This window comes from Delphinapterus leucas, chromosome 10 (assembly GCF_059928025.1).
Source record: "Delphinapterus leucas isolate spDelLeu-1000000601 "Yukka" chromosome 10, BTC_Dleu_Yukka2, whole genome shotgun sequence".
Taxonomy (NCBI): Eukaryota; Metazoa; Chordata; class Mammalia; order Artiodactyla; family Monodontidae; genus Delphinapterus; species Delphinapterus leucas.
Window position 1 is genome coordinate 10,843,923 of NC_143138.1, and position 26,202 is coordinate 10,870,124.

At 45.7% G+C, this 26,202-nt stretch overlaps 1 long non-coding RNA gene across 4 annotated transcripts in view; it reads left to right on the forward strand.

Annotated features, from left to right (window-relative positions):
* Nucleotides 1-26,202, forward strand: part of LOC111181380 (uncharacterized) — a 220,894-nt gene that overhangs the window by 78,737 nt on the left and 115,955 nt on the right. For all 4 annotated transcript variants that reach the window (XR_016394544.1, XR_004022467.2, XR_002646472.2 and 1 more), the window contains exon 3: nt 22,583-22,678. This is a non-coding gene — a long non-coding RNA (uncharacterized LOC111181380). The remainder of the gene's footprint in view (nt 1-22,582; nt 22,679-26,202) is intronic.

Sequence of the window (26,202 nt, forward strand, 5' to 3'; positions counted from 1 at the left end):
AGACCATCCTTTTCTTTTCCCTGAAAACCGCTCCCACTTAGATAATTGCCAGACCTCAGCAATGTTGTGAAATAAACCTGCAAACACACTGCGATCAGAGTGACACTGCATGCCTGGCTCTCAGGCTGGCAGGCCGGTGGCTGGGTGGTTACAGCACCCATTAGCATGAGTTAATGAGTAAGCCTTCCCTTCACTGTCACATTCCTCTCCTGTTATTAGCCAAAACCTGAACTTTAGCTTAATTGCAGAAGCCACCCGCCCCAGCAGATGAGGGCACGCTCTCCAATGTTGTGATTGTGTTCAAAGTGCTAATTGGGGGGACCCTGACAGATAACATGCCCGGCACCGGCACAGCAAAGAGCAGTAGGTGGGGTGCTGGCAATACAGATTCTGAGATGAAAAACTACATCTTCAAAAGCCTGGAGGATTTGTTTTTCCTCACGCTGGCTCGGCCTTGCACACGGAACCTGATTTCCCAAGTACAAGAGGACCTCACATATCTAGCTTCTTGAATTTTACTTTAGTCTCTCATCAACTTCTCCGATTTTGGAATTGATCATTTCACTGACTCTGAATCACATCCCTTCCCTCTTGATTTCCAAACATCTCTCCTGAAGGTTCTGTTTGTCTCTCCAGAGATTTTACTTTCTTTAGCACCTAAACAACTGGATTTTACTTTCTTTAGCATCTTTAGCTATGTGAAAAGGAAGAGACATAGGTTTTTGTACCTGCGACTCTAGCTTCTGATTTTTGGATTTTGTTAAAACTCTTTTGTATTTGCAAGGTGCTTGGTTCTGGAATATTTAGGATCTGCTCATCCTCCTGTAGTTAATTTATACAGCTTCATTACTGACTGGGCGTTAGTTTTTTACGTGCGCATTTCTTCATCTTAGAAATGTATATAATCCTACCTGATGTCTACCTGCTGCCTGCATCAATTAGGATTACTTTGGCTGCAAGTGATAGTAAACAGCCAACTGGGTTAAGCTGAAAACAAATTCTTGACTTGTATAATTGAAAAGTCCAGGGAAAGGGCTGGTTTCAGACATAGGACGATTCAAGAGCTTAAATGTCATGGGCACTTGTTTCTCTCCTACTCTCGGTTTTCAGCTGTGTTTCATTCCCAGTCAGCATGTTCCTTGGGGTCAGCAGATTGAGACTGTAACCCCACAGTGCGTTTCTCTGTCCCTCATACCCAACGGAGAGAAGAGAAATTGTGCTTCCTACACTTGAGTCTCATTGACCTTCACTGGCCAGAAGCGGGTCACGTGCTCCCCCCCTGAACCAATCACTGTGGACAGGGTGTGGCCAGAACATGCTGATTGGATGATCCTAGATCATCACGTGCTTCACTCCTGGAGTTCACATCCTGAGAACAATGTGAACTAAGCGTCTTGGGGGTCAGGGACTCCCCAAGCAAAATCAGGGTACTGTGGCCTCAAGGTGGGAAAGTAAATACTGGGTGGCATAAACAAACATCCACTGAACTGTCACCGAAAAAGGACCACTAGTTGAAATTAGTAAAGCGCTTTGAATCACTTGAATTCAAAAAGCAGTATGAATTCACAAGATGCAACAAATTTTCCTTTTTATATCCTGACATAGGGAGATAGAAGTAGCACAGTGTATGAAGTAAGTGTTATTTGGCATTTGTCTGAGTGAGAGTATCATGACTCAGTTGATATAATGTGACCTAAACTAAGTTCAAAACTGAGAATATGGTCCTGGCAGATTGAGGTCTTCCTTTGCAATCTCATACTTACCAGCACGGGCTATTGTAAGAAACAAGTTTGCGGCGATCAACTGATCCACCTTTTCTAGCCTTCTGTTGTTCTTACCTACTGTGGACTTTGGGAAGGAGTCAATTAGAGGAGTCCTTCAGCCAGTATCCTATGAGTAATGGGAGCATTTACATGATTGCTAATGGCAGAGTTTACACGATGCCTCAAAGCATCAGTGGTGATGTTTGGCAGCAGCACATCATGACTGTGATTATCACTATAAATTAAGTTTATGTTGATATAATTAGCAGTTAAAAGCTAAAGTAATATTTATACTGATACAAGTTCTATCAAAGCCATACTAGTGCAAACAGACGGTGAATGTTGATACAGTGGGAATAAGTTGATCTTGGAAGGTGGGGTATTTTTGAAACTGAGATGTCCTGCTGGTATATAGTTGACCAAACTGCTTTGCAGACTTAGGGTCCATGACTCAGTCAGGCGATCCCTGCTGAGGGGTGTCCTTTGGTAGCTTTGGCCTTGAACCACCCAAGAGAGAGGAAGTGCTGAGATGGAAGGTGACATCCAGGCACAAGGTCAGCAGTGACGAGGACACGGTCTTGCCAGTGTGGATCCTTTGTCCCAAGGGGCACCAGAGAGGAGGACGACCTGTTTCATTACAAGAACATGACCTTCCTTGAGACAGTCTGCTTGGGGCCGAGAGTCATGGATGTGTAGGCTTAGGGGATCCAAGGTGTGCAGTATCTCAAGGTCAGCAGCATCAAGATGACATTCTTCCCCTCCAGAGCGGGGGCCAGATGCTCCTGCCAGGTCCTCAGGCCCACTACCTAAGGGTGCCAGGCCACTCTGGTTTCTTCTCTGCATGTGACGTGTTTTACATGCACTGTCCCTAATCCATAAGACCCTCCCCAAAGTTGATGGGATTTTCTTTACTTTAGAAATAAGGCAACAGAATGGAGAAGGGTAAGTGACTTTCAAGATGCTCAGTGCTGGGCTTCCCTGGTGGCGCAGTGGTTGAGAGTCTGCCTTCCGATGCAGGGGACACGGGTTCGTGCCCCGGTCCGGGAAGATCCCACATGCCGCGGAGCGGCTGGGCCCGTGAGCCATGGCTGCTGAGCCTGCGCGTCCGGAGCCTGTGCTCCGCAACGGGAGAGGCCACAACAGTGAGAGGCCCGCGTACCGCAAAAAAAAAAAAAAAGATGCTCAGTGCTAGTAAGTGGTGAGATGGAAAGCAGGTCTGCGGCCGGCTGCCTTTGAAGCCATTCTGCCCCTGAAGTATTCATTCACTCAGAAACTCTATGTTCATTCAACACATATTTTTGAGGACTTGCATCTGCCAGGCACTTTTCTGGGAGCTGTATATACATCAGTGAGCTGTCCCGTGGAAGCCTGTATTTCAGGTCTCTCCTGGGAAGTACGTGATCTAGTGAGGAATAATCCTGGAAAGGCCAGCATATGCTTGTTCAGAGCCCTCGCCTGTTGGTCTGCTGGGGGCAACCTACTCTCTTGAGGTGTTCCTGGTGGTCTCGCATCTCTCTTTGCCTGAAAAAATTGGATGGAAGGGCTGATTACTTAGCACTTTGAATACTAAAAGGGAGGCAGTTGGTGGCTCTTGCAAGTTGAGGGAAGCAAGAAATGGCGGTGGCAGCTGGCTTTCGGTCTCTTCTTGAGGCGAGAAAAATTGTTTGTTGTGCCTCTGGTGGAATGAGAGAGAGAGAGAAAGAGAGATGAGTGGCCTCCTCAACCCTGAATCTGGTCGCGTCCCCTCCGCCTGCTCTAGGTGACCACTAGAACCAACATTTCCTGACAACCTATTAGGTACCAGGCGAGGTTTATAGGTCATCTTATTTAGTCCTCACAGCAGCCCCTGTGCAGTGGACGTTATGCTTCTACTTTTATCAACGAGGAAGCTGCGGAGCAGCTAGCTAACATGTCCACATGGATTCTAGTTGCTGGGCTGGGATCCAGACCCCGGCCTGTCTCACACCCAGCCGGGGTGCCTTCCGACCCTCCTCACCCCGGCAGAGGGCACCCAGAGGAAGAAGGGTGAGCCACTGCCTGGCCTCCTTCTTCTCTGTGCTCCCTCCCCCCCGAGCTCCTCCCCATCCCCCAGCCGACATGCTCCCTCAGGATGCAAGAGGGAACTCCTGTGCTATGCGGCTGCTTCCCACTAGCTAGCTATTTTACATTTGGTAGTGTATATATGTCCATGCCACTCTCTCACTTCGTCCCAGCTTACCCTTCCCCCTCCCTGTGTCCTCAAGTCCATTCTCTACATCTGCATCTTTATTCCTGTCCTGCCCCTAGATTCTTCAGAAACTTTTAATCTTTTGTTAGATTTCATATATGTGTGTTAGCATACAGTATTTATTTTTCTCTTTCTGACTTACGTCACTCTGTATGACAGGCTGTAAGTCCATCCACCTCATTACAAATAGCTCAATTTCATTTCTTTTTATGGCTAAGTAATATTCTATTGTATATATGTGCCACATCTTTTTTTTTTAATAAATTTATTTTATTTATTTACTTTTGGCTGCGTTGGGTCTTTGTTGCTGCGCGCGGGCTTTCTCTAGTTGTGGTGGGCTACTCTTCATTGTGATGCGCGGGCTTCTTCATTGTGGTGGCTTCTCTTGTTGCAGAGCGCGGGCTCTAGGCACGTGGGCTTCAGTAGTTGTGGCACGTGGGCTCAGTAGTTGTGGCTCACGGGCTCTAGAGTGCAGACTCAGTAGCTGTGGTGCACGGGCTTAGTTGCTCCACGGCATATGGGATCCTCCCAGACCAGGGATGGAACCTGTGTCCCCTGCATTGGCAGGCAGATTCTTAACCACTGCACCACCAGGGAAGTCCCTGTACCACATCTTCTTTATCCACTCATCTGTTGATGTACACTTAGGTTGCTTCCATGTCCTGGCTATTGTAGATAGAGCTGCAATCATAGGGAGGGTGGGAGGGAGATGCAAGAGCGAGGGGATATGGGGATATATGTATACATATAGCTGATTCACTTTGTTATACAGCAGAAAGTAACACACCATTGTAAAGCAATTATATTCCAATAAAGATGTTAAAAAAACAAAGAGGGAACTCCTGCCAGGGAAGCAGTTCCTCTCAAAGGGACACTGGTGACAGACTTTCCATAGGAAACAGAGAATGGAGAGGCAAAACCTGCAAGAAGGATGTTCCCCTTTTCTGCTTTTAAAAAGCTGTGTGAGGACTAGTGGTCTCTCAAAGGATATGGAAAATGTCCCCCCACCAAGACAGAGGGGGTTAAAAAGAGGAGTCACGGCTGTTCAAGAATAACTAAGAAAATTAACTGGGGGAAGATGTTTAATCTTTATGTTTTGAGGTTTTATCCAAACCAGCAATATTTGAGGGAGGGCTTCGATGTTGGAGATTTGTGTGCCGAGGCTGAGAAGCATCTCTGCCCCCTCTCCAGGGCGATCCCTGGGGTGGGGTGGCAGAGGGCAGGTCTGTTCCTTCTTGGGCTCCAAGGAGCTGGGAAGGAGGGCGTCTTTCAGGCACCATTGGAGCACTGCCCAGGCAATGTTTGTTGACATCATTTTCTCCTAATTAGACCTTTTTTAAAGACAAGAATGTTTGTAAGTGGAAAACAAGGACCTCTCCGGAAAGGTGGGTGGTCCATCCTAGGGAATGATGGGGGACTCAAGTCAAGTGAGGCATGACGCCCCTTTTATGTTCCTGCAACTGCCAAAAGTAACAGGTGTGTTTCCTACACGAGGGTTAGAATTTGCTGGAAGACTGTGGACACTCCCAACTCCCGAGACTGGCAGCCAACGCTAATTCCCTCCTGCGCTGCTCTCATCTTGCCCTTCTGAACATGTCGACAAACTCTGTCTTCATCGTTCTTCTGCCAAAGCACACCTGTGCTTCTCCTCTGTGGTCAGAAGAGCTTGGGCGGAGGTGGCGAGGTGCGTACCAGGTCCTGCTGTGCCGCCAGTAGGCACGGTGAGGTAGGCTGTGGACAGGCCACCTTGCGCTTCTGGACCGGATGCGTTCTCCCCAAAGTCCTTTCTCTGCAGTTCTAAAAGCCGCAATGTTAAGTATGAGGTAGAGGCAGGCACATGGGCCCCCACACACTCACACACACCAACACGTATACACTTCCTTCTAGTGCCCAGGTAGTGACAGTTTTATTTTCAAGGTAAAAAGCAAAGGGTCAGACAATCCCTTCCTTCAAATCTGCTCGGGCTGCCCTTTGGGGCATCTCTGCGGCAATGAAGGGGAGGAGGCCAGGCTTGCTGGCTGGGAGTGTGGTGCTGGGGCCCACCCCATGCTCTTTGCGTCTTCGGGGCCCAGCCACTCCATGTCTCAGGGCCTCAGGCTCCTTTTCAGTGAAAGTGGGGTGGTGGCGCCTCCCGACTCACAAAGCTTTCGTTGGGAGTCACTGCATTAATACGTATGAAGCTGCTGGAACAGGGCTTGGCACCTGCCGGTAGAAAGAGCTACCGTTAGCTGTTAGCACCTCACCAAGCCAGGTAAACCTCTGGCTTCATTTCTGTTGGGATTTCTTCCCTTCTCATCTCAGCGCTCGGTCCTGCCAACCTAGGCTAAGAAATGTGCTGACAACCATCTTTGGAAGTTCCCAGCGAAAGCCTCTTTCCAGTTCCGCCTTAGTAAAGTCATATTTTTCAGTTTCAACAACAAACAAAACCCAGCCAGTCCAAACCTCCTGCCACTGAAATCACTTGGAAACACAGTCATTAAAAAGCATGTTCTCTGGTGCTGGGTCTGGGCCCTCTTCCCCAGTAATAATACAGAAGGAAAGGGGTTATGGCTGGCAGGAGTTTCTGAAGAAGAAGTTTCTGCTAGCAGTGGTCTTGCTATTAGGGTGCTGCCCTGTCAGCAGAGCTGGGGGACATTAGGCCACCCCAGGAAACCTCCCAGAGAAAGTGCCTGGGACATGCACCATGTGCCTGCAGCTTTGTCATTTAGATAATCAATTGGTCAATTCATTAGAGCTGAGCCACAGAGAGAGCTTGGCTTTGATATTTGCGAAGAGGCAGGGTGCCCAGCAATGTCTTTCCAGGTTAGATTTGCCCTGCTCGACTGTCATTTGCCATTGTTTCTAGGGGGAAAAATGTATACTGACTGTGAAATCTTCCTTTGACAGTGTTTTCTGTTAGCTTACAAGTAAATCATGATAAATTTCAACCTCGTTTTACATTATACACACCACCCCCTCCAAAATAAAACCCTTCCAACAAATTGCTTACATGCTAAGGTCCTGTATTCCAGTAAGGCTTTAATTTATTTTAATGGACAAATAATAAATCCCTCCAAAGGCGGTGATTGGAATGGAAATGCTGACGGGTCCTTTCACAGTGACATGCTGCCTGGTGCCACTTTGACACGGAGAGATGGGGGTGCCTGGGGGAGCGGGTGCCCCGAGTCAGGATGACGGAGGGGGAAGAGGCTGCTGAGCTCAGATGTGGTGCCTGGGCCCACAGGTCTCGCATTAGTGCCGGAATCAGCGGCACGAAGCCATGTGCCCCGAGCTCATCAGAAACAACATGTGAACCATTGTCATGGTGTTTGTGGCGTGATTTCCTGCCTCCCAGTTGGGGTCTTACTCTGTGTTACTCTGCAGAGCACAGTTAATATCACTTAGAGTCATAGACGGTTAGATGTGGGTGAGATGTTAAAGGTCATCTCATTTCTAAGAGCCTGACCACAGCAGGGACCCACGGTCCAAGGGAACCGTGCAAGAGCCCCCATTGCTCTGGCTCTTGTCCCACGCACTCACACTCACCAAGGGGCACTAACAGTCCCGCCCCCGTCAGATCCGGAGGCCCCCATCTGTCAGCGGCTCCTCAACTAGCACCTGCCGTTTTCTTCCTCGCTGGTGACCCCCATTGGTGACAGTCCCCAAAGTCGCCTGATGATCCCTCCCCTCCCCACTGCCATTGCCGAGGCTCCCAGGAAATCACCCCCATCGCCCGATGCTCTCAGGGAGCCGGGGCCTGCGCTGGGGAAGTAGAGCCTCCTTCCCCTCCCCCTCTCCTGTCCTCTGGGAACGTGTGTGCAGGGCCTGTGCCTTGTGCCTCTTTTGGAGGACGGCCCCCTCCGTTTAGCTCACGGCCACATGGACACAGTGGGCGGGGCCGGCGGGGGCAGCAGCCACTCCCACTCTCACTCTGCTTCTCTAGCCCCTGGGCACCTCCCAGCCTCCGTCCTCCTCCTTAGTTCAAAATAACCCTGTGCAAGTCAGATTCTGCAAACCAGATCATTTTGGCCACGCCCACAAGTAGTTAGACATGTTACACTTTCCGTTTAGGTTAAAAAGAGTCTTCCTTGAAATACTTTATCAGTATGGAGTCCAAGGTCCGGAGACATTGAAGTGTAATCTTAGATATCAGGAAAGGCAGGGTTTTTGGATGGGTCTCTGTATCCTTTTCCCCAGGGGCGTGCGGTGCAGAGGATGAGACGTAGGTACATATGCTGCCTCCTGGGTCTGCTCTCTCCCCTCTGGATCTCAGGTTGACTGACACGTGGCTTTGAGAATGGAACATCTCGATCCCCTGCCCAGATGCCTCTTGGTGCACCAGCACGCACAGGAGCCATCTCCTAAATTCTCCGACTACTCCATTCCTCCCCGCATGCGGAGGAGTGGGCATCTGACATCTCTGAACTCCCTGAGTATCTATTACTGGATTCTCACCAGGTTCCGATCAACCCATTAATAGGAAAACGTGTCACAAGTGATGATGAAGAAGAGAGATTGTCCTAAAGGACACCTGCTATCTAACAGAAGTTCTAATGCTGGGTGGACACAACACATGGGTTGAACTGAACCAGGGGATGGAGGCGGGGAGGATGGCAGATATGGCTTCACATCTCTGCATCACCGCTCACTAGGAGAAGAGTCCTAGGCAGGTCACTTCTCTGAGCATCAGTTTTACCACCTGTAAAATGGGGACGATACCTCTGCTCCAGCATCATCATAGACGTCAGAAGTGAGATAGATGGCGCACACTTGTACATCCATGTTCACAGCAGCGTTACTTGCAACAGTCAAAAGGTGGAGGAACCCAGATGTCCATCACTGGATGAATGGATAACAAAACGTGGTATATATCCATACAACGGAATATTATTCAGCCTTAGAAAAGAATGTCATTCTGACACACAGTACATCATGGATGAACCTTGAGGACCTTATGCCGAGTGAGATAAGCCGGTTGCCCAAAGACACATGATGTATGATTCCACTTACCTGAGGTTCTTAGAGTTGTCAAGTTGATAGAGACAGAAAGTAGAATGGTGGTTGCCAGGGGCTGGGGGAGGAAGACGGGGAGTTATTTAATGAGGATGAAGTTTCAGTTTTGCAAGATGAAAAGAATTCTGGAGATGGATGGTGAGGGATGCACACTGTGAGTATAGTAAGTGCCACTGACTGCACACTGCAAAATGTATACGAAAATGAAAATTTTACGGGATGTATATTTGACCACAATAAAAAAAAAATAGGTAGCACTGTTAGCATGGTGCTTGGCACACGGGCAGATGCTCAGCAGATGGTTGCTAAGATCATCATCTTCAGGGGAGTGGACTCACGTCTGGCTCCACTGGGAAGCAGCTGGGACAATTTATGTCCCTCTTTGTGTGGCATTTGCTCCATTTGTAAAAGTAGACTCACATGTCTCCCTTCTTTCCTATGTGAGACCCAAAGGCAATTGATGGATATTTAGGGGATATTCAGGAAATATTTAGTGTAAGAGGAACGGGAATGGGAATGGAGCTAAGATATATTAAGCACTTTCTCAACGTGCTCTTTGGAAAGAGAGCTTTGTGTCCACTCCGGCCCGCCCCCAGCTGGAGATCTTTGCTTTATCCAGACACCAAAAGCAAAAGGTAAAGTTTGGATCACCTGTTCATTCTTGGCTTGGAATCTGCAGGTGCCCCTCTGCTCATCGAGGACTTTTTCCTTACAGAAAGTCCCCTAAAAACAAGAAAACATTTTCTTCTGTCCAAAACAATGTAGCCCCAGCCTGATCCTCCCTCCAAATGGTCACTAAGAAAGCAAAATGCCTCGAACGCTAACAGAGCCTCAATTCATTGCTTCCAGAGCCTGTAGCGTTTTATACTCACTCCTCGAGCATAATCAGGGGAGTGATTCTGAACCTTGTTAATCAGAAAGGGCCCTTTAAAAATGTCATGCTGTCAATATAAAACTTGGCTAAATTGCATTATAAATGCCAGATTCAGTGAACTAACACATTTAACACTGTTTCTTAAGTACAGTTTAGATTTTATCCGTGCCAGGGAGAATGAGAAAAATACCTCAGGAGAGCCAACGCCCGCGGATGCCTTGTGCTAAGCTCACTGCCCCCAGAGAGGGATTATAAATATTTAATTCCAAATCCAAGCCATTCTTCTCCTAACGCTATTGTCAATAAGGTGTCCCCACCAAAGTTGCTAGCTTTACGATTGGATGATGCACGTAGCTAAGAAGGTTACAAGGGGTGAGTGTCTTAGACCTGTTTTTCAGCCAGGAGAGAATTCCCATAGCTGTTGTTTTATACCAGAGAGGAAAGGTTTCTTGTGAGTCCCGGGCTGAGCATTGTATGCACACCTGCCATGGGAGGAAAAGGCTCCCTTATTGATATCTATAGAGTCCAAGATAGCCCTCCAACCAGAAACCACCTTGTTTTGGGGAAGATTCCTTGTCACATAGAAATGAACAGAGAACTAACCCCTGCATTCTCCTCCCCTCCCACCAAATAAAGCTATTTCTATACCCTTTTGACTAATTTGATGGTATCTTTTTCCTGTGATCCTGTTCAGACTTGGCCTGGTTTAACGGGAAACTTTGAGCTCTCAGTTTGACTAAACAGCACAAGAGAAAGCACGTTAAGGATCTGAAAAATGGTCATCAAACATTGTGACTTCTGATTTAAAAAAAAAAAAAAAGGTTTGTCTCAGGATAACTAGATGACTTTTTCCATGGTCAATGCATTGGCTTATTCCAAGATGAAAGGTTCTAAGTATACACGGCAGGATAATACTTTGAAATATTAACCAATTTTCATTTCTCCCCACCTCCTTCCTTTTTCCCATTTCCTTCTTTCAAGCTAGACTGTTCTACACTCATTATCTCAAGAAGCAATGACATAGGTGAAGCTTGGAGTGTTTTTCAGGCTTCTGAGTTTCAAAAGTCTTGTCCTCCTCAGAAAAAAATTTGAAGACCTTGTATACATTATAAAATAGCTAGCATTTACTGGAAACTTTCTATGTGCTGGGCATGATTTAAAGCATGTTTTTATGTATGTTAATTTTCATTACAACCCAGTAAGATAGGTATTATTATCATCTCTATTTTACAGATGAGAAAACTGAGGTAACAAGAAATGGAGTACTTTGCCCAGAATGGCACCTCTGATGCTATAGGCTGAATGTTTGTGTCCCCCTCAAATTCATATGTTGAAATCCTAACCCCCAAGGTGATGGTATTAGGAGGTGGGCCTTTGGGAGGTCATGAGGGTGGGACCTTCATGAATGGGATTAGTGCCCTTATAAGAAACATCCAAGAGAGAGCTCTCACTCCTTCTGCCATGTGAAGTTACAGCCAAAAGATGACCGTCTGGGAAACAGGCCCTCACCAGACACTGAAATGTGCATGCACCATGAATTGGGCTTCCCAGCCTCCAGAACTATGAGAGGGAAGCATTTGTTGTTTGTGAGCCACCCAGTCTATTTTGTTAATAGCAGCCCGAACAAACTGAGACATCTGGCAAGTAGCAGAGCCAACTCCCTAATACGGTAGTGTGTCTCCAGAGCATACATTCTGGAGCCCTGCACCCACCCGCTCCTCCCTGTGCAGGAGGGTCACTGGAGAATGTGTCCAGCATTACCACCTGGGAAAAGGAAGGGGCGTCAGCAGGACTGGGTAAAAGAGGAAGTTGGGCTGGGAGGCAGATTGTGAAGGCCTCAGCTGACCCCAGGAAGGGCTCTGGAGGTGGAGGGGCCCTTCAGCATTGTCCCACATTGTGGTAAGGCATTTGTGTGTATACGCCGGCATCAGCCAGCCAATGGATGAGGGCTGCCCCAAGAAGGCTTTGGGTTGAGCTCCCACGAGGGCTCCCAGCCAGGGCTGTCGGTGGCAGCACTCCCGGTCACTGGGGGATAAGACCTTCCGTCCTGGAGGGGGTCTGGGCGGCACACCACAGCGTCCACTACAGAAAGGAGGACGGCCAGAAAGAGTGTGATTGCCAGCCTCGGCCTGATCCTGCAGCATAAATTATGCCTCAGAGTTTGTGTCAACTCGAGATAAGAGAGCTGAGCTTTTATATTTCCTCACCCATCAGGCTTTGGCTAAAGACCACCCTGGGAGGGGGAGGTTTGGATATAAACTCCTAGACCCTTCAGGCTCTCTGCATGTGTATGAGCTTTGGCTCACGGAAAGCAGTTCCAACAGCCCCATGGGGGACTCAGAAGAGAGTCACAGGTGCAGGACATTAAAAGCAAATGCACACAAAGGCGGGACATGGGCATCAAAGGACAGTTGAAGGATCCCCGTGATCTGGCTGAGGCACCCACGGTATCTGCTACAGCTTCTGTAGATCTGAAAGGATTTCCCAGTTTGGAGGAAAGCAATGAGCCAGAGGAGAGAGATGGGGTCACTAGGAAAACGCCCTGCATCTGCTAGGAGAGCCCTGGGCCTCAGGGGTGTCTGTGGGTCGGGAGATGGAATCTATGTTTCACTCTCAGGGGGAGCCTTGCAGGGAAGGCAGACTCTGGAGTGGAGAGGGCTGTGTAGGGGGATTGAGACGGCGTGGTCTGCAGCCTCTAGAGTGGCAGCAGCCAGAGAACTCCACGGACCTGGGAGAGGCAGGGAGGCAGCTGGAGTTTTCTAGAGTTTTCAGCGTCTCTGCATGAGTAGGAGTAGAACAGCCTGTGAATGAGAGAAGACAGAATAATGGAGTAACATGGAGGCTGCAGCCAACTGTGTGGATGGGTATCCGGGGACCAGGCCAGCAATGGGCATCTGAGTGGACGCCAGTGTGAATACAGAGCAACAGGAACCTATACCCTGCCTGGCATGTTGGTAGAACATTGTCACCCTAGAGTTTACATGGAGAAAGCGGGGGACCATGAACTGACCAAGAATATGTCCCAAGTACCTGGACAGATGGAGACTTAGAATAGATATAGATTTGAAGAAAATGAAAGGAAATTAAATTTCTTATCTATATGCGTTTATGGGCTATTTGTTGCTGCCACATGTAGTAACTATGAACAAGGTCTCTTAGAAACCTCTGAACGATATAGTACATGGATGCTTTGGAAGACAGGTGTTTGTAATGCCTGTTTTAGCTCAGCATAATTACTGTTTCGTGGAAGGTTTCCTTTCCTTACGCGAAGGAATTATGCTGTGATGCAAGGACTGAACCAGCTGACTGAGGGACAGAAGATTACACAAGTAAAACCCGGGGCCCCTAAGGCAGAGAACATACTTCATGTATCACTTTGATTATTTGTCTGCAGTTGTGACATCATAACCCATGTGTCCAACACAGCACCGCGTGGGCACACACACATGTGCATACACCTCTTCTGAGGCTATTTCTTTTTCTTTCTTCCTTCTTCATGCTACAGTGAATTGGAGAACAAAAAAGCTAAATACATGCCAGCTTAGAGCCGCCGAGGGTGTGTGTGTGTGTGTGTGTGTGCGTGCGCGCGCACGCGTGTGTGTATGTGCGCTGCTTTTTTCACCCGAGGTCTCAGAGCTGGTTTCCTGCTTGGAGCTTTTCTTGTCTGTTTCAAAGCCCCCTTCACAAGCTTAACACTGACAAGGAGAACAATGGAAAGTGAGCTGGAGCTTGGAAATGAACAGAAAGAAGTGACTGACTTTGGGCTACTCCGGTGGGGTAAATGGACTATAAAATGCAATTTTAAATTAAACAGGTGCTTTATGTGCAACACAATATTGATTTTGTTTCCACAGGCAGAGGCTGAATTGCGTGCAGTCCATTTGTGTGTGTGTGTGTGTGTGTGTGTGTGTCAGACAATTTAGGAAATATATAAGGGTGAGTTTTAATTTAACTTAACTGCCCAGGAAGAACTTAATGATTAATATCTTTGGTTTTCAACTCTTCTTGGTCTTGAAATAATGACTCTTCCCCCTTCTGAACTGTATGCTTGTAAAGCCTTTGTCAACTCCTTTAAAATAGTCCCTCCTCTCTCCCCGTGCTGGTGACGGCGACATCACCCACCAGCCGTACACGTCTGCTGTTTCGCTATCATGCTTTCACTCTTTTCCTCACAAGGGAGTGGCAAGACGGGCCACACCCGACATTCAGAATCAGAAAGATATTGGTACCCTTACATCATATTACCACCCTTTCACATCTCCAGAAAACAAAAATAAGATGTACAAGGTCACATATAGGGGACCCTGGGATTCCTTCTCCAAAATGCTGTTTGGAAAGTAGCTTCAGTAACATATAAAAGGAGAGTTTGAACTCTGACATCCTGAGCAAAGCTGGGAGAGGGAGGATGTTTGTCTTCACTGCCCTCGGTATTAGCACCTGTGAAGACCTGTCTACACCTTTTAAACCCTTTTAGCAAGACTTGCATAGCTCCAAACCCAGGGTCTAATATTTCCTAGAATGTTCTATGGAGCAGAAGAGTGATCAAATTAACGTATTTTCACTAAGAATTCAATGCATTTGAAGTTAAAAGAAAAGAATAATCCTTGGAAGACATCTTTTAATCATTGGCAAGGAGGGGAGGGGAGAAGAGGCATCCTCTTATACCACCTGTGCGGAAGAATTTTGTGTATTAAAGTCTTAATCTCTACACCCTGTGATTTAGTCGTTCCTTTTTCTAGGACTTTATCTTAATGAACTAATTGAGGATATGCACAAAAATGTATGCATCTGGATTCACTGTAGTGTAATTTACAACAGAATGGCCACAAACTGAAAGTAACCTAAATTTGAAAAAAAAATAGAGTGCACTAAGATTCTGTAGAAGCCAGAGGCAGAAGCCAAGACCAGCCAGCCTAAGCAAAGGAGGGGGGTTGGTGATACAAAGACAAACATGTCTCATGGGACTGAGGTTAGGAACACAACTGGGCAGCCCTGACTTTGACATCTGTAACTTTCGGCAAGAGGACTAATGAAGGTCCCCATTCCAGTTGTCTCAGTATTTAAGGGTTATAATCAAGCTATAAATATAATATTTGAACAGTTAAATATAATGATCTGATTCCCTACCTTGACAAATATACCTTCACAACAATCCGGAGAACTAGACTTCTCAGAGTTTTGTGTCAGAAAATGCAGCACGTGGAAAGCCAGAATCTCATCCCAGGGCCCCTGGTCCCCTGGCGCTGACTGGCCCTTTTTCTCTGTTCACCTCCTGGTGAGCTCTACATCTTGAGGGACCTTGCTGACCATCACATGTGTGGACTCACCAGCCCACCCATTCAAGTCCATTCTCACCTCCTGCAAATTACCACGCTAACCTAGTCTTTGGATCTAGGGGTACATGTACTAGCAAGGTGAAATGCCAAAACCCAGGGAAAGGGTCCCCAAATGGGCTTGGGCCATTTGGGCTGGGAGTTCAGGGATCCTGGTTTTTTGGAGTATGGTTCAAAGAAGAAAGTTTGGGTTTCAGTTGGGCACATCCCTTAGCCCCCATGGGGAGGGCTTGGCTAGAGGGAGGGTGCAGCAGGGATCCTAAGATGGGGGCTCCAAGGCAAGGGGCTCAAGACAGGGGCCCCCTCTAGCCTAAGTCAAAGACGGTAATGCAGCTGGTCCTTGGAAGTGACTGCTATCTCTTTCCTCTGGCTCCCTTAACAAAGTACCACAAACCAGATGGCTTAAAACAAGAGAGATTTATTCTCTCACAGTTCTGGAAGCCAGAAGTCTGAAACCAAGGTGTCAGTAGGGCCGTGCTCCCTTCAGAGGCTCCAGTGGAGAATCATTCTTGCCCTTCCACCTTCTAGTGGCCCCAAGGTGTAGGTGTCCGTTGGCTTGTGACAGCATAAGTCTAATCTTTGCCTCTGTCCTCGCATGGCTTTTTCCTCTGTCCCTGTGCCCCACCTCTTCTTATAAGGACACCACTCATTGGATTGAGGGCCCACCTTAAATCGAAAATAATTTCATCTTGAGATCCTTAATTAATTACATTTGCAAAGACTTTCTTGTAAGGCTATATTCCGAGGTTCCAAGTGGATAGGAATTTTAAAGAGACAACACTATTCAACCTACTATAGGACTAAAACCTGAACATGAAAAATCACAGACAACCCATGGAGTTACTTTCCTTCCATCTCTTGTCCCTGATTTTTTCATCTGTATCTTAGTCAGCTGTTTATTTCTGCTTCTCCTTCCCCATGGGAAGTTATGGCCGCCTCCCAGCTACCAAAAAATGTGCATAACGACACAAAAAAAACTGGGAATCTATAGGCCCCAATTCCAAATTCCTGGGAGAGAGAATCTTCCTGGCTGAGGTTGGAAGCCTGGTCCACTCCATGCTGATAAATGTTGACCAGAGGAAGAGAGTCAAAGCTATATTACAGCCTTGGAGCAAAGGCAGCTAATTGCCTGGGTTGGCTTATGGACTGAAGGGACACCAACTGTCTGATACATAGAGAATTGGTTAAATTACGGCACAGCCATAGGAAGGAAGACCGTGTGACTATTAAAAATTATGTTTTAGGGCTTCCCTGGTGGCGCAGTGGTTGAGAGGCCGCCTGCCGATGCAGGGGACACGGGTTCGTGCCCCGGTCCGGGAAGATCCCACATGCCGCGGAGCGGCTGGGCCCGTGAGCCATGGCCGCTGAGCCTGCGTGTCCGGAGCCTGTGCTCCGCAACCGGAGAGGCCACAACAGTGAGAGGTCCGCGTACCACAAAAAAAAAAAAAATTATGTTTTAGAATAAATGTTAATGGCAAGGTAACATGCTGATAATTAAGTGAGAAAAGCAAGTGCTGAAACAATGTATGTATAATATTGTACCCATGTGGTTAATAAACACACACACACACACATACACACACACACACACAAAGAACTGAGGACAGAAGAATGGACATCAAATATTTACAACACCGTCACTAGACAATAGATTATACACGGAGGGGGGGTGTTTCCTTTGTTTCGTTTTTTTTTCCAACAATTTACTGTTAAATTGTTTAACATTTTATTAAATATGCCTGAAGAAGGATTTCTAACAAAAAAATAAAGACTTAATAATAGTGGAATTTAAGACATAAATAAGAGAAAATTTGGGGTAATAAACCTAAGGGATATCTATTGGGATATTTGCCTAATACACAAAGATTCCTCTTTTTTTGGACTTTCACTGGAACCATCAACTATAAACTCTGTCTCCAAAGGGGCAGACATATTCTCCCGCTTGGACCGGAGACGCAGAACAAGTCAGTCTGCAGAGAGGAGAGAAGAGAATGGGGCTGATGTCAGAATAGGGGCACAGATGACAGAGCACCTGGGCGCACTTCAGTCCGATTTAAACCCTCCCCAAGATCTGTTGACATTTCTGCTCTTGGGTTTTTTTCTGATGCTTCTTTATATTTATAGTAAATGTCTTTTTGTATTTAAACTAGCTTGAGTTGATTTCTGTTGCTTGCAAAGAGTTTTTTTTTTGATTTTTTTTTTGTTTTTTTTTTTTTTTTGTGGTACGCGGGCCTCTCACTGTTGTGGCCTCTCCCGTTGCGGAGCACAGGCTCCGGGCACACAGGCTCAGTGGCCATGGCTCACGGGCCCAGCCGCTCCATGGCATGTGGGATCTTCCCGGACCGGGGCACGAACCTGTGTTCCCTGCATCGGCAGGTGGACTCCCAACCACTGTGCCACCAGGGAAGCCCTCACAAAGAGTTTTGACCAATACAAGATCCTTCCCAGTTCCTCCAAAACATAACCCACAAGTGACCATGGCCTGGTACACTCAGTTCTAAGAACAGTTCAATAAGTAAAAGCTTCACATCTGAGACCTGATCTTTTGGATAAAGTTAGGTCCTTGGGTGCCTAAGGCACAAGCAGATGAATCAGAAAAAAGTAATAAAAGTAAGAATTTGATGAGAAACAAGGGACTGAACAGGGGGCAGATCAAAGAGAAAGGCAGGGGAGGGTGAAAAGGAAGCCATATGTTGAGAGTTCTAGAGTCTAGGATGCGGAAGTCACCCCCATCACTGACGTTCATTGATCTTCAATTCACAATCCCATGTGCAATCTGCTTGCCTTTTACGAAGGGCGGATGAATTCCAAAATTAGTTGAGTTGATCTTCATTGCCTTCAAGTTGGCCAGCATACCATCCAACTCCTGTGTGTCCAAGTTCCTTCCACTGGTCACAGTAACCCTGCAAAGGCCCCAAATACTGGCCCTCTGGGAGGGAGATTATTTCTTAACCCCACCCACAATGAATAACTGCAGACTGGGCAGTTGTGTTGGCCCCAGGTCAGTTTTCTTTACTGACCACAATCCAAACCAACAACTCATGAACAGCAAGTTCCATTTCCCAGGACTCTAGAAGAAAATATATCCCAGGGACCACTGAAAAAGTCAAGCAACACTACCGTACGGCCCATCAGATCCCGGTGTATCACTGTCACTATTTAAAAATAAATTTCACACTAATAGATGATTATCCATTAAATAAAATAAGAATCCATGAGGCCAAACTGATATAAATAAATTTTATTTAAAAATAAGGGGGAAAGGGAGGTGGAATGCCAACTAATAAATGTAGAAGGAATGGCGAAATTAGAAAATTATCATTTGGCAAACATCACAATGACAATTGATTCAGGTAGGGAACATCAATGGATGCTACTAAACCTGGCCAGTGAAAGCTTGATGACAAACAGGATATTGACTTAATTGTAAAGTATCTCCCCACAAGATTATTTTTAATTACAAAGAGGGAAACAGTAACTTTTTAGTGGAGAAACCGAGAAGACTGAACTTTAGCCAAGTGATCAAAGTCAGCCTCACTGCTAATGGAACCAATCAGGTTCACTTGCCTCCTGATACAATGGGTGAGGGGGACACATCTCTTCTGTGACATTCCTGCCAAAAGTACATAATCTGAATCTAAACCTGGGAAACGTGAGACAAATCCAAATGGAGGAACATTCTGCAAAAATTTCAAGTTCGTAAAAGACAAAGAAAGACTCTAGAGTGATTCTAGTTTAAAGGAGACTAAAGAGGTGAGACAGTTAAATGCAGCATGATCCTGGACTGAACCCTGAACCAGAAAAAAAATTATTTTGCTATGAAGGACATTATTAGGATAAGGTCTATCAACTAGATAATATTATCTGAATGATTTGGGGGCAAAAGGACATAATAACTTCAACTTAGTTCAGAAAGAAAATTATATCAATATATCCATATCTATATCTATACATCTGCATACCCGTCCATCTAGAGAGAATGCCAAAGGAAATGTGGTAAAGGCAAATGTTAACATTTGGGGAATCTGGGTGAAGCTATCATGGGAATTTTTTGTTCTATTTCAACTTTTCTCTAAGTCTGGAATTATTTTAAAATAAAAATAAATACCACTCAAATCCCTTAGGACCAAGCGCTTGTGGCCCATTTTCCCAATAGCTGATAAAATGTCATTTTGTGCCAGCAAAGTGTCAGCTTCGACTTTCTTCTGAAGCTTACTCCATCCCTTTCCCAAGTCCCACTTGTTCCTCTTCCAGCTGCTTGGCGTTTGTCAGCCCTGGCCTTGTCCCAGGCTGTGAAGGCCCCCGCATCCAGGCCTTCCCATGGTGCCCATGTGGACAGCCCCCCGGGACGCAGCCTCTGCTGGTCTGTGTGGGGCTGGGGCATCTGCAGTCTAGCTCAGGAAGCCAGATGTTGTCCTGGCATCTTCTGCCACCATGGCGACAGGGGGCTGCCCTGGGCTGCTGGATGGGAGGAGGAACTCTGCTCCAGTAAGGATCTAAATATAACACTGAGGAAAGGAGGTGAGAGGGAAGTGGGGGAACATCTTAGCTTTTCCTTCCTTTCCAGGAACAACCTTTAGAAATGTTTTAAAGAGCTTTTCTTCCTCATCATTACTATCAGATGTATGTTCTCCTGGGTTTCTTGGTACTTCAAAAGAATTAATCTTGCCCTACTAGACTTCACAATATCCCCGGTCCCCTACACACACACACACACACACACACACACACTGAGAATGGCTCCCTACACAAGACTTCCCTGGGAGCCCATCTCAGCCTTATTACTCAGCACCCAAATTTGCTCCCCTGGGGATTTGGTCCCAGCAAATCCTTCACCTCCAGAAAGAGAGAAGGAAACTAAACAGCAACGGTTCAGTGTACATCTGGGTCCAGTCACTGGTCAGCAGCACTTAGTAGGGCACCAGGTGTGGGCAGAACAATGCGGGTTTTCCGGGAAATTATAAGTGCCCAGGGTAAAGTATCTGTGTCTGATTCTGTCAGACACATCGTAAAACCTTGGAACTTATGTGCTGATGGTAAATGTCCTTCACAGTTAGCTGTCTCTCCTTAGGGTTTTCAATAGGGCATTCATTGAAGGTAGGAAAAAATATACATTGATGTCCCTGAAGGGAAATAAATGGAACACTTCAGACGTGATGCCAGACGGTGTGGTCATCATGCCACTGTTCTACATGGATTGATTTGGGCAGTGATGCAGAACTGCCAGGAGCCAGCCCTCAGATACCCATGATGAGAGCTTCAGCGGGTCACCGTCTGGACGAGATTTGGCTTGAGATGGCATTGGGTGGCACCGAAGGGAGTTGGAGGGATGGTCGAGTCTGGGAACCTGCTAAGTCATGAGGTGAAGCCTATGGCTGGGGGCTGCTTGGTCTATAGCAGAGACGAGGGGCTCACACACCATGCACGTGACATGCCATCTACTTTGGAAAGTAGAAGGAAGATACCAAGGGGCCAGAGATGTCACAGGGAATTTATGAGGGCCATTGTTTTGAAGGGACCTTTCAAGAAAATGCTTTTCCTTGAAATGCTGAGCTCACTTAGAGCTGTGAGTGAGGGCTAGCAGGGTCCTCTGCCCAGGAGGATGGTGGGGGATGGGGACAGACACCCCACTGGAGGTAGCCAACTGCAGTGGACTTGTGTGAAGAAATGCTGGGAAAGAATTGGGTTCCTCCTAAGGAGCAACAGGGTGGGGCTGATGGATGATTAATGCTACATGACTTACTGTGATGCGTTCTCAGGACGTTGCCCAAATCTTTTCTTGATTTGCGTTCGTGTGGATCTCTATCCTGACCATTTATTACAGAAAGATGGCTTGTTTCAAAGCCTGGCTCAGAACGCTGCTGGGGTATGCATCTGAACCGCTGGACATCATAAAATCCTATCTTGGTGCCAATAGAAGAAGATGCTTTCAGAGACTGTGATGAAGTTTCACTTTGAAACCTTGTTTTGAAAGCCCTGGGGAATGATAGATCATCTCAGGGCAAAATGGAAAAACTGCTAGTGTAGCTAGCTAGTAAGCTAGATTTTGTTCTCAAAGTTTGGGACCAAGGTTTTCCTGGTAAGCAACTTGGTTATCCCCAGAGAGAGGTCAAGCATTTATCCAAACTGCAAAAATATCAAGAAAGCAGGAAACAAAGTGAGTTTAACTTAAAAATATTTCACAGTGTTCAAATAATCTGTCATATGTTTTCTCATGTCACCCTCACAACAGTCTTTAACAAATGTGTACTGTCTTTCAACAAATATTTCTGAATGCCTCATAGGCTTTGTAACTTGGGATAACATGGGGGAACAGACAGACATGGTCTCTGCTCTCACAAATTTAGCCTGTCCTGAAGAAGAATACAATAATTATAAATGCTACTTAATTCCAAGGTGGAATACCAATCTCTTTCTTCAATTTTACTGAGGGAAAAACTGAGGCTTACTGAGGTTCAGGGATAATTCTTCATGTCCAGAACTAAAAGAAAAATCTATTGCCTTTTCTATTCTGTCATTCTGTTTCTTAGGGCATATAGCTTCAATTTGACTATTTTATTAGATAACATTTCTTTGTCACACAAAAGTAAGTTCAGGAGAAAATTTGCAGTGTAAAAATAACTAATATTATAGGAATTTATTAAATCTAGACAATTTTCTCCACTTATTCTATTTCTGGCCTATTTTTGTTGTATCAGTAATTTCTGATAAAATATCAAGGGTTCTCGTTTCCATTACATACAATTGCAGTGGCACTAAAACCTGCAGACGGCACGGCTAAATATAACTTTGCAAATCTATCCTTCTCTACCACACGTTGCCAGTCCCCAGAGTATCCTTACAGAGAAGATTCACAAAAGTAGATTGTTTTACTCCTTTCTGGCTACTCAGTGCCTAGAACGATGCCTGACACATAGTCACTAGATAAATGTTGAATAAATGAATGATTGGTCTCTCTGTTGTTTTAAGAAAAGAAAGCCCTATGTTTTCCTTCTTTCTTCAGACAGAACATGATCTTGAATTTCATGAACTGCCCTGATTATTCACTTGAACCTATACAACCTATAAAAACCAAGGTGAAATTGTCTTAATCCTATACATAAAATTTCAATTAGCCAAGCTAAATAAGGCGGAATGATTTCCAAATAATTCCAGAAGCTAATAGTAACAGAACTGTTGTAATAGGATATCCCAAAAGATCTTTCCCAAAAGGGGTGGTCTAGTTGAGAATGAGTCCGACTGTATATGAACATACTTGGAATCATCTCGAAGCATGTTTCAACGTGCCTGTTGACTATGTGTTTTTAATATGGATTTTGTTTTCATTCAGAATATAGAGTCAATATTTTCTGTGAGGACAAAATTACAAGTTTGAACATTTTGTTTCTACTAGGGGAGAATAAAGGTCTGAGTGAAAAGGTAGCAGCCAAAGGAGCGTGGAAGGGGAAGAGTTCCAACAGGAGTCGGACAAGATCACTTCAGGCAGAAGGTAAGTGAGTATGTTTTGTGGCCTTTCCAAGGAGTCTGTGCTTCACAGTTGTTTTGCGTCATCGTGTCATGAATGTTTGAGCATGTACATGGAGCCCTAAATTATCACCACCTGGCTTCGGTCCACCCAGTGGCACATTCCTCTTGTCCAATGATGCCTTAGCTCATGGTGTACGGTTGAGTCACTTGGAAATCCAGAAAAAGGATTGGATCAAGTCCCATGCATGCAGTGATTGGCCAGCCCTTGTAGCATCAGACTGTGGTTAGTTCCACTCCTAGATCCCTTTACTACATGGATGTTGAGTTAAGACATTTGATGATGTTGAAGCATCATGTTGTCTGTTCCTTCTAAATCCAAGAATTTGTTCCACCATCGGAAGGGTATGCTTGATGAAAGATGGGTCAGAGTCATCTGAAATGACAGGCTGTATTTAGCAGAATAATCTTGTTTTCTTTTATTTATTGCCCAAAGAACTGAATGTTCATGGGAAAGAATGTTTAGGCATCCTAGCATTTGTTTCTGGAATGTATTTTTCTCCATATGCAGCATGCAGCATCTGCATGAAGGATGGTAGACAGAAATGTTTTACTGCGATTCTTCATTACAGATAGGAGAAAACTGGAGGGCAGAGAGCCTCAGTAACTTATTCAAGGTAATCAGGTTCGTTCGTAGCCCAGGCTAAAACCCAGGACTCAAGATTCCCCGTATTTCACAGATGATTTCATAGGAACAGGCAGACATTCCACATCAGATTCCTCCCTCTCTCCCAAGCTCATTCTTGATTTGAGTAGCATTTGTTTTTCTGGAACTAATTACAAATTTACAGTTTAGGCACCAAGCCAAGCCCAACTATTATGGCTTCAGGCTCTGTTAGGGTAAATATAAGCAGAGATGTTCTGACTACGCTCTGTGAAGCCTCCTCAAGGGTCACAGTGCAGATGTGTGCTCATGTGAGTGCGCACGTGTGTTGCTCATGTGTGCATGTGTGGTTGTACGGATAGGGACGGGGCATCCTCTAACTTTGACAAGATTACTTCCCTCTTTACCTACTTACCTATTGGTAAGATTTTGTTTAAAAAACAACAAAAAATGTCTGTGGTGTCAGACATTCCTGTCACACACATCAGCATGTCCTGTAGATACTTTCTCCTGAATCCAAGAAGAAAACATTATATTTTAATTGTAAATTATTCTTTATGGTATAGGGTCTATATTACTGAGACTTTGGTAACTTTGGGCTCTTTAGTCCACAGGCTCCATTACATTACGCAGTGGTGGGTTTTTATTTGTTCACTTACTTGCTTGTGCGTTGAATGATCAACAAGGCTAACAGACATTTTATATACAGATTCATTTTATCTTTTATGTGTTACTGAAAATCCAAACTTTACAACAGAGCGCTATGTTAATGCAGAGAATTTATTAGTTGAGGCCACAAGCCTGGATCCTTCCGAAAGAACACATCAGATAAAGCCACATCAGGATATTACTTTTGATAATAAATGTGCAGACCGGACCATCCCTATGCCCATCTGTAAGGCTGGGTGGGATATTGTGGGCGTCCCCCATCCATCCTTCCACACCCCCAACACACTTTTTATCCTGAAAGCACATCCTCACTTGGTGGAATAGAAAATGTGGAAAGTGTTAGGACTGAAGCTGCAAATTCAGATAAAAATGCCTTGGTGTGTGTAGCTTATTCTTAGGTAAATAATATACCTGAAGGTATCTGAAAATTATCTTTTTTTCATAAACATATGGTTTTGTTGGCTCTGCCTCAAGGCAAACAACCATGCGACAGATAGTACAGAGTTCTTATTAGATGATTTGCCGTAACAAGATAGACTAATTAGCTCTTTCCTAAGAGTTCGGTTTGATGTTGGAGAGCCCGTGAGAGCCGTGGAAGCTGAGGGGAGAGAGGGATGTTACTGAGGAGGGGTGCCAAACAGGACTGGGTGGGACACGAAGGGAGGGATGCTGAAGACAAACTAAGCAATGTTCTGCGTTAAAAAGAGGCATGAAGGGCTTCCCTGGTGGCGCAGTGGTTGAGAGTCCGCCTGCCGATGCAGGGGACACGGGTTCGTGCCCCGGTCCGGGAGGATCCCACATGCCGCGGAGCGGCTGGGCCCGTGAGCCATGGCCGCTGAGCCTGCGCGTCCGGAGCTTGTGGTCCGCAATGGGAGAGGCCACAACAGTGAGAGGCCCGCGTACCGCAAAAAAAAAAAAAAAAAAAGAGGCATAAAGACAGACGGCCAAGCGGCGCATGAAGAGCTGTTCAACATCACGAATTATTAGAGAAATGCAAGTCAAAACTACAATGAGGTACCACCTCATACTGGTCAGAATGGCCATCATCAAAAAATCTACAAACAATAAATGCTGGAGAGGGTGTGGAGAAAAGGGAACCCTCTTGCACTGTTGGTGGGAATGTAAATTGATACAACCACCATGGAGAACAGTATGGAGGTTCCTTAAAAAACTAAAAATAAGAGCTTCCCTGGTGGCGCAGTGGTTGGGAGTCCGCCTGCTGATGCAGGGGACGCGGGTTCGTGCCCCGGTCCGGGAAGATCCTACATGCCGCGGAGCAGCTGGGCCCGTGAGCCATGGCCGCTGAGCCTGCGCGTCCGGAGCCTGTGCTCCGCAGCGGGAGAGGCCACAGCAGTGAGAGGCCCGCATACCGCAAAAAAAAAAAAAAAAAAAAAAAAAAAAAAAAAAAAAAAAAAAAAAAAAAAAACTAAAAATAGAACTACCATACGACCCAGAAATCGCACTACTGGGCACATACCCAGAGAAAACCATAATTCAAAAAGACACATGCACCCCAATGTTCACTGCAGCACTATTTACAATAGCCAGGACATGGAAGCAACCTAAATGTCCAATGACAGATGAATGGATAAAGAAGACATGGTGCATATATACAATGGAATATTAGCCATAAAAAGGAACGAAATTGAGTCATTTGTAGAGACTGGATGGACCTAGAGACTGTCATACAGAGTGATGTAAGGCAGAAAGAGAAAAACAAGTATCCTATATTAACGCATGTATGTGGGATCTGGAAAAATGGTACAGATGAACCGGTTTGCAAGGCAGAAATAGAAACACAGATGTAGGGAACAAATGTATGGACACCAAGGGGGGAAAGCGGGGGCAGGGAGTGAGATGAATTGGGAGATTGGGATTGACATATATACACTACTATGTATAAAATAGATAACTAATAAGAAAAAAAAAAAGAGGTGTAAAGAGCTAACATTTGGAATCTGAAACCATTTTGTTCTTGACTTGCTCACTTGCAAATAACCCAGTAAAAACGTATAGGCTTCTTAAAGGCAAAGATTGTGTCTTACCAATTTCCGCATGTCTAGTGCTTAATATAGAACCAAGCACATTGTTATCACTCCTTAAATGTTTATTGTTTTTAAGTAAATGAACGAATGCTTAATGCACGCATATATATGTTTCTCTACCAGAGAAAAAGATTTCCTTTTTTTCTTTAGGTTGATGCATTCCATGGTATT